Genomic DNA, 7,635 nt, shown 5'->3' with positions numbered 1-7,635 from the left:
TCTCTCACACACACACACACACACACACACACACACACACGAGGATGTGCAGTCTAACAGCTCACACGCGTGACCTCCCATAATCCAAGTGTTTTCTAAAACGAGCTGGTTGTTGTGAAGCCCTCAGGCAAGAATTTCAGCTCCATCCACTTCAACAGAGAACGACTGAATCTCAAAGACAGCCTGTCAAGATCGCATGTGTCAGCAACAGATCTCATTTTCTAACTATTTCATAAAAAGCTGTGTTAGTGATTTATTTTTTATATAATCATGGTAAAATCAGTGTAATGCATGGCTGTTTAGCTAATAAAAAGGGTAAAAAAAACAAAACAATAAATATTAAAAAATATATATTTAATATAATTATGAAAATTGCATTCATCATCATCATTATTTAAACTAATTTTAACATGAATAATTATTATAAAATAAAGCAAAATAGTTTAAAGTTGATGGAGTTTGTGTCAGTAATTCACCCAGTGCTATTCATTTGTGATTTTACTACACATCTGCTTAAAACTGCACCTGTACGATCATATTAAAATGTTAGTAATGCATAACTCTTCAGCACATAAACATATATATAAAAATAACAACTGCAATCATTTTGCCATAGGGTTAAGGATTATCAAAACACCCAAACGTATTAAAATTCAGCCTGTAACTTCATTACAGTGCAACCATAAATGATATGCTACCTCAAAACTTGCTGCTGCTGGTTGGATGGACAGTTAAGGCACACTTAAAATTCTGAATGTCTGTGTAATTTGTACCAGAACAGTGGCATTTATTTTAAAGGAATATAGCACAAGAAAACGTGTTTGCAAATATGTTGTATTTAATACAATGACTTTTGTATGTCTTTATTTGTGCAAATACATTTTTCGTACATTTAAGTAAGCATTATAGCAACTGCAAAATAATAATAATAATACTTTTTTATAATAGAAGTATAAATATATATATACGTATACTTCTATATAAAATTGCCTCTGGTCAACATGTAACCAGCCACTCTAGTAACTACATTTTTAGTACAACATATATATAAAAATAACAACTGCAATATATATATATATATACACACACACATAGTATTTAGAATATTATAAAGATAATATAAAAATAAACAAATATTAATAATACTTAATATTTTATATATAGAATAGAATAGAATAGAATAGAATAGCATAGCATAGAACAGTTTAACATGGCACACTGCAGAATGTCACTTTCAAGTTACATTAAAGCAAAAAATGGTTTCATAATCGGTCAACAAACGCAAAAATTTGCTCCATCACTGAAATGACTTTCTTTTCTATCTGACTTTCTTTCTAGGCCATACAAGCTATTGGTTATAATGTACAGCTCCATCTAGAAAACAACTGAAATCTCCAAAACTTGCTTCAGTAACAGAACTTAATTTGACACTATTATATAAACCCAGTGCTGATTTTACAGCACTGTACTCTTCTTTTACAGTTTTACTCTGCTGGAATATATATATATTTTTGGTTGCACTCAGAAACACACACACATGACACTGACATGTAGAGATCATCATATGAGCGTGATCAAACACACACACACACACAGATGGACTGCCAGGATGATTGAGCTGTTTGGACTCTTTCTAGCCGCATTTGGAGCATCACGCCGGCCCGATCCTGTTTGCTAAACTCCTCTGATTATTGTTTATCTGGCCACTGGACGCTAAACAAATGAACACGCCCATGGCAGCGGCCTTCAGCGACCCCTCCCATCTATACTTTATGCCTCCAGCCATATAATTCAACAGAGAGGCTCAGCTAATCCGATCAGAAACATGACGTATCGTTCTCGCGTCTCTCTGGATGAGTGTGTAAGAGGAGACGTCGTTCAGCTGTCATTCGTGTGTGTATGCATGTGTGTGTGTCTGCGTGTGTGTGTGTGTGTGTGTGTCTGTGTGTGTGTGTGTGTGTGCGTATGCGTGCGTGTGTGTGTCGGAGCCCAACGGGCCCCAGAGGTGGTTTTTGGGCACAGGTTATGATTGGTCTGCGTGGCCAGTGGCTCCAGCTCGAGTCGTAAAGCTGCAGTAATCCTCTATGCTAATGTGCTGCTCTGCTCTCCTCCATCCAGCTTCTTCTACATACTAATTGCTTGTTGCTTCATCTGCACACATTTAAAATCACACGTGTGCTTGACTCCCTCACAAAAAAAAAAAAGATGACAATTTTTTTTTTATTTCTAAACATGCAAAATGCAAATATTTTGCATGTATGAATATGGTTTATTTTAATCAGTAAGATTTAAATTACATGAAATGGAAAAGTGTAATATACTTTTTTCATATACAGTATGCATTCACATACATTATAAACAAATTATACAAATATAAAAATCAATAAATTGTTATTATCATAAATTCTAATTTAAAAAAAATTGCATTTAATATTTTTATGCCCTTCAATATTTCAAGTTAAAAGGTCATGCAGAGTGACACATTTTTTTTCTCCATTCTGTCACCGATGGAGTTTTGGTTCCTTTCAGAAACACGTCACATTATGGAAGTGAAATGAGTTGCAGACTCCATCTCATGTTGATGTTCTGTTGTAAATCCTGAAGTGAAACAACCCAGCAGTTATTGTAGTGCACACGTTACACGCTGTAGAAATGAAGACAAACAGGCCTGTATTCTCTCTCCAGTTATTTAGCCGCTTATTAGGATTAGGAATCTAGAGCTGGCACTGAAATGACATTTCTAATGCACTGAATAGAGCTCACATTTCACACACAATGTTATATTTGCATTAAAACTACATTATATTGGAAGCTACAATGCAGAACGGTTTTACTGGAAACGCGGCGTTCATCTGCGACCGAATTATTCCCGAGGCCGTCATTTAACTCCTCACAAACTCATTTCAGACGCTCACGAACGACACATCAAAGTCTGGCCTGGAAACGATGGCACGAGGAGCGACGTGAAGCGGTTTGATTATACTGTAAAGCTGCTTTGACACAATCTGTATTGTTAAAAGCGCTATATAAATAAAGGTGACTTGAATTGACTAATTGAAAGATCAGACAGTCTCTAAATTAGTAAAAATATAAATATAATAAATATATAATATATAATAATAATATAAACATATCTAAATAGTTATATTGGAAGCTACAATGCAGAACGGTTTTACTGGAAACGCGGCGTTCATCTGCGACCAAATTATTCCCGAGGCCGTCATTTAACTCCTCACAAACTCATTTCAGACGCTCACGAACGACACATCAAAGTCTGGCCTGTTGATGTTCTGTTGTAAATCCTGAAGTGAAACAACCCAGCAGTTATTGTAGTGCACACGTTACACGCTGTAGAAATGAAGACAAACAGGCCTGTATTCTCTCTCCAGTTATTTAGCCGCTTATTAGGATTAGGAATCTAGAGCTGGCACTGAAATGACATTTCTAATGCACTGAATAGAGCTCACATTTCACACACAATGTTATATTTGCATTAAAACTACATTATATTGGAAGCTACAATGCAGAACGGTTTTACTGGAAACGCGGCGTTCATCTGCGACCGAATTATTCCCGAGGCCGTCATTTAACTCCTCACAAACTCATTTCAGACGCTCACGAATGACACATCAAAGTCTGGCCTGGAAACGATGGCACGAGGAGCGACGTGAAGCGGTTTGATTGAGGCAGAGGCCCGTGGGAACGGCTGCTCAGTGACCGCAGTGCGATTGACCCTGTTTATGAGCCACTATCAGCTTCAATAATTAAAACCTGTGTGATGCTGGAGCTTCAGCCCAGAGAAATACGCACGCATTATGTACTGTACTGTACTGTTTTAAATCATTGAATTGTTTTGAATACGGCAAATAATAAACAATAATGTTATAATATTTGATCATATATATTTACGATACAAAAAAAATCAAAGTCAAAATGTTTAAAGTTTTAATGTAAAAAAAAAACTAGAATTGATGCCCAATTTCACTTATTAGAAAATCATTTAAATTCTTGAAGGAATTCTAGATTAAATAATACATTAAGTCAAATTTATATAAATTTAAAATATAAACTAAAATAAAATTGTCTAAAAATAAAAATGTAAAAAATAATTTTAAATGTTTATTAAATTTAACATAATTGTATAATTTATACAATAAATTATATTATATTTATAAAATAAATGATTAGAAATAATATACAATTCTAAATTGCTATTAAAAATAATAAAACAAAGGTAAATTAATATAAAATATTAAAAACTATTATAGTTTTAAAAATAAACTAAAACTTACACAATATTCATATAAAATAATGTAAAATTTATTGTTATTTTTTATAATTCTACAAATATTTTTTTTTTAATAAAAAATAATTATTATTATAAAAAAACAAATGTATGTAAATAATTTGATAGAAGATTCGCATGTGACACTACAGAACAAAACTTATGTTATTGTAGAATAATAAATAATTTAAAAAATATTTATATTTTTATATTTTATAAATGTATTCTAAAAATATTAAAATAATTATAAATCATTTAAAAAAATTATTATTCATTTAAAATGTTTATTAAATAATATAATTTTATAATTCATATCTGTGAAAAAAAAAATTATAATTAATTTAATTAAATTAATTTAATTAAATAAATATGTAATTATAAATAAAAATAAATACTGATTTAAAAAAATAAAAGTTAAATATAAACAAATATAAAACTATTATATATAAATTAAATAAACATTATACAATACTAAATTTCACAAAATATATACGTTAAATATAAATTATAAAATTACATTTAAAAATACAGATTTTAAATAAATATCAGTTAAATTCACAATTATATATCAGCTATCATGCTGATTCTCAATCTTCACATAAAAATGACATGATGAAATATTATTTTATTTCAATATTTTGTCATCTTTTTTTCTTTATATACACAAACATATTTTGTAATTTAATATAAAATTATATTAATTAATTATATTATATTCGTGGTTATTTTATTATTAAATTAAAAATGCATATAAAATATTGCTTATTTTATTTTTTTAATTTTTATTCTTATATATAATATTCTTATATATACTTATTTCAGCCAAATAAGATGATATCTGGACAGCACTTGCTGGATTAAACCTTCACATGATGAGACAGTTCAAGACGAGACTGACGCTGTTGGCAAAAGCAATGAAATTGAAGCGTTCCTATTTACTTCTGGTGGCCGTTTTGTGTGGCAAGCAACATAATTAAACACGGCGGGTGAGAAACACGCGGCTCGGAAGAAACAAATCGACTGCCATTCATCTTGTGTCGCTCCTAAGTGCCGTAGCTCACGGATGAAAACAGGCCCACACCCATCGCAATCATTCAGATGCTATAAATAGGCGTGATCCCAAACGGCCCATCGGATGAGTGTTTAAGAGGCCGGATCGATAGAAGAACATTTGAGTAGGTGTTTCTCCTCAAAGCCACTCCATTGGCTTCCAGAGAAATCCATTTGCAGCGAGCTAATGATCTGCTGCTCGGCCTCCACAGTAAGCCAACTCTTTCTTTATATATTTTGAGGACAGCAGGCTGGAGCCGCGCGGCTCTGCTTCAGCTCCACACAAAATGTCTGTTAAACTGCCTCTCTGACCAAACACACCAAGAAAATCAGTGCAAGAGAGAGCCATCACAACACACAGAGAGAGAGAGAGAGAGAGAGAGAGAGAGAGAGAGAGAGAGAGAGAGAGAGAGTGAGCAAAAGCCCCAAAAGCTTTATTAAAAAGCTTTATTCCCCAAATATTAAATAAATTGACACAAATCTAAAAGACACTCATGATGAATCACTAAAAATACACTTTGACCTTCAAAATAAACTCCAATGCTACTCAACCCTAAACAGAACCACTAAATTCGCCAATTATTTATTAATTAAACCATTTAAAGAAAGACAAATCCTCTCCAAATACAGATCAAGTAACCATGATTTAGAAATAGAGAGAGGAAGACATAGACACACATGAACAGAGCAAGAGCAGAGGATCTGTAGACACTCTGATCCACAGCAAATAGAGGACGAGAAACCCTTTCTGCTGATTTGTCCTAAACATCACAGTGTGAGGGAAACATTTCTCCCCAGATTTGAAGCACTGATTCCATCATTTACTGAACTTAGTGATACTGAGAAAATGCCCTTCATACTTGGAGAAGATGGCAACACAGCTGCACTAGCTGCAAAATTTGTGTTAGCCATTCACAATGTAAGGTGTTGATTAACATGATTAACTCTAAACTGAGTCACTTTTATTGTTATTTTTTATAATTCTACAAATATTTTTTTTTTAATAAAAAATAATTATTATTATAAAAAAACAAATGTATGTAAATAATTTGATAGAAGATTCGCATGTGACACTACAGAACAAAACTTATGTTATTGTAGAATAATAAATAATTTAAAAAATATTTATATTTTTATATTTTATAAATGTATTCTAAAAATATTAAAATAATTATAAATCATTTAAAAAAATTATTATAAATATCTAAAGAAATATATAAAATAATAATTATTTAAAAAAAAAAGTGTTTGAAATGGATGTAGTTTAACATGTCACACTGCAAGACATAACTTCCATGCTATTATAAATGCTTTCATAATCTGTCAACAAATGCAATAAATTGCTCCATCACTAAAATTACTTTCCTTTCTATCTGATTTCCTATCTAGACCATAAAAGCTACTGTAATTATGTGAACCAGCAGTCAGAGAGCTAGATAAGCATTTAGTGAACTCTCACTCAAGTCCGGCTCCATTCTGGTACAAAACGCTCACTTTTTACCATCCAATCAAATCAATATCCAGTACATGCAGCTCAAAATCATGTTTCTCTCAGAAACACGTCACATTATGGAAAGGACAGAGGAGATGAGAGAAGAGGACAGAAAAGAGGAGAGGAGAGGAGATGAGAGGAGAAGACAGAAGAGGACAGAGGAGAGGAGATGAGAGAAGAGGACAGAAAAGAGGAGAGGAGAGGAGATGAGAGGAGAAGACAGAAGAGGGCAGAGGAGAGGACAGAAGAGAGGACAGAGGAGAGGAGAGGACAGAAGAGGACAGAGGAGAGGAGAGGACAGAAGAGGACAGAAGAGAGGAGAGGAGACAGAAGAGGACAGAGGAGAGGAGAGGAGAAGACAGAAGAGGACAGAGGAGAGGAGAGGACAGAAGATAGGAGAGAAGAGGACAGAAGAGAGGAGAGGAGAAGACAGAAGAGGACAGAGGAGAGTATCAATGAGAGAAGAGAACAAAAGAGAGGAGAGGACAGAGGAGAGGAGAGGAGAAGACAGAAGAGGACAGAGGAGAGGAGAGGACAGAAGAGGACAGAAGATAGGAGAGAAGAGGACAGAAGAGAGGAGTGGAGAAGACAGAAGAGGACAGAGGAGAGGACAGAAGAGAGGAGAGGACAGAGGAGAGGAGAGGACAGAGGAGAGGACAGAGGAGAGAAGAGAACAGAAGAGAGGAGAGGACAGAGGAGAGGAGAGGAGAAGACAGAAGAGGAGAGAGGAGAGGAGAAGACAGAAGAGGACAGAAGAGAGGAGAGAGGAGAGGAGAAGACAGAAGAGGACAGAAGAGAGGAGAGGAGA

General features: G+C 33.9%; 1 protein-coding gene across 1 annotated transcript in view; it reads right to left on the bottom strand.

Moving 5' to 3' along the window:
- The window catches only part of unc5cb (unc-5 netrin receptor Cb), a 227,373-nt gene that overhangs the window by 104,785 nt on the left and 114,953 nt on the right, over nucleotides 1-7,635 (bottom strand). The window lies entirely within an intron of this gene.

The sequence above is a fragment of the Sinocyclocheilus anshuiensis genome, unplaced genomic scaffold (genome assembly GCF_001515605.1).
Source record: "Sinocyclocheilus anshuiensis isolate Anshui unplaced genomic scaffold, SAMN03320099.WGS_v1.1 scaffold495, whole genome shotgun sequence".
NCBI lineage: Eukaryota > Metazoa > Chordata > Actinopteri > Cypriniformes > Cyprinidae > Sinocyclocheilus > Sinocyclocheilus anshuiensis.
Note: the sequence above shows the minus strand (reverse complement) of the source record. Positions and strands in the feature narration are given on the sequence as shown.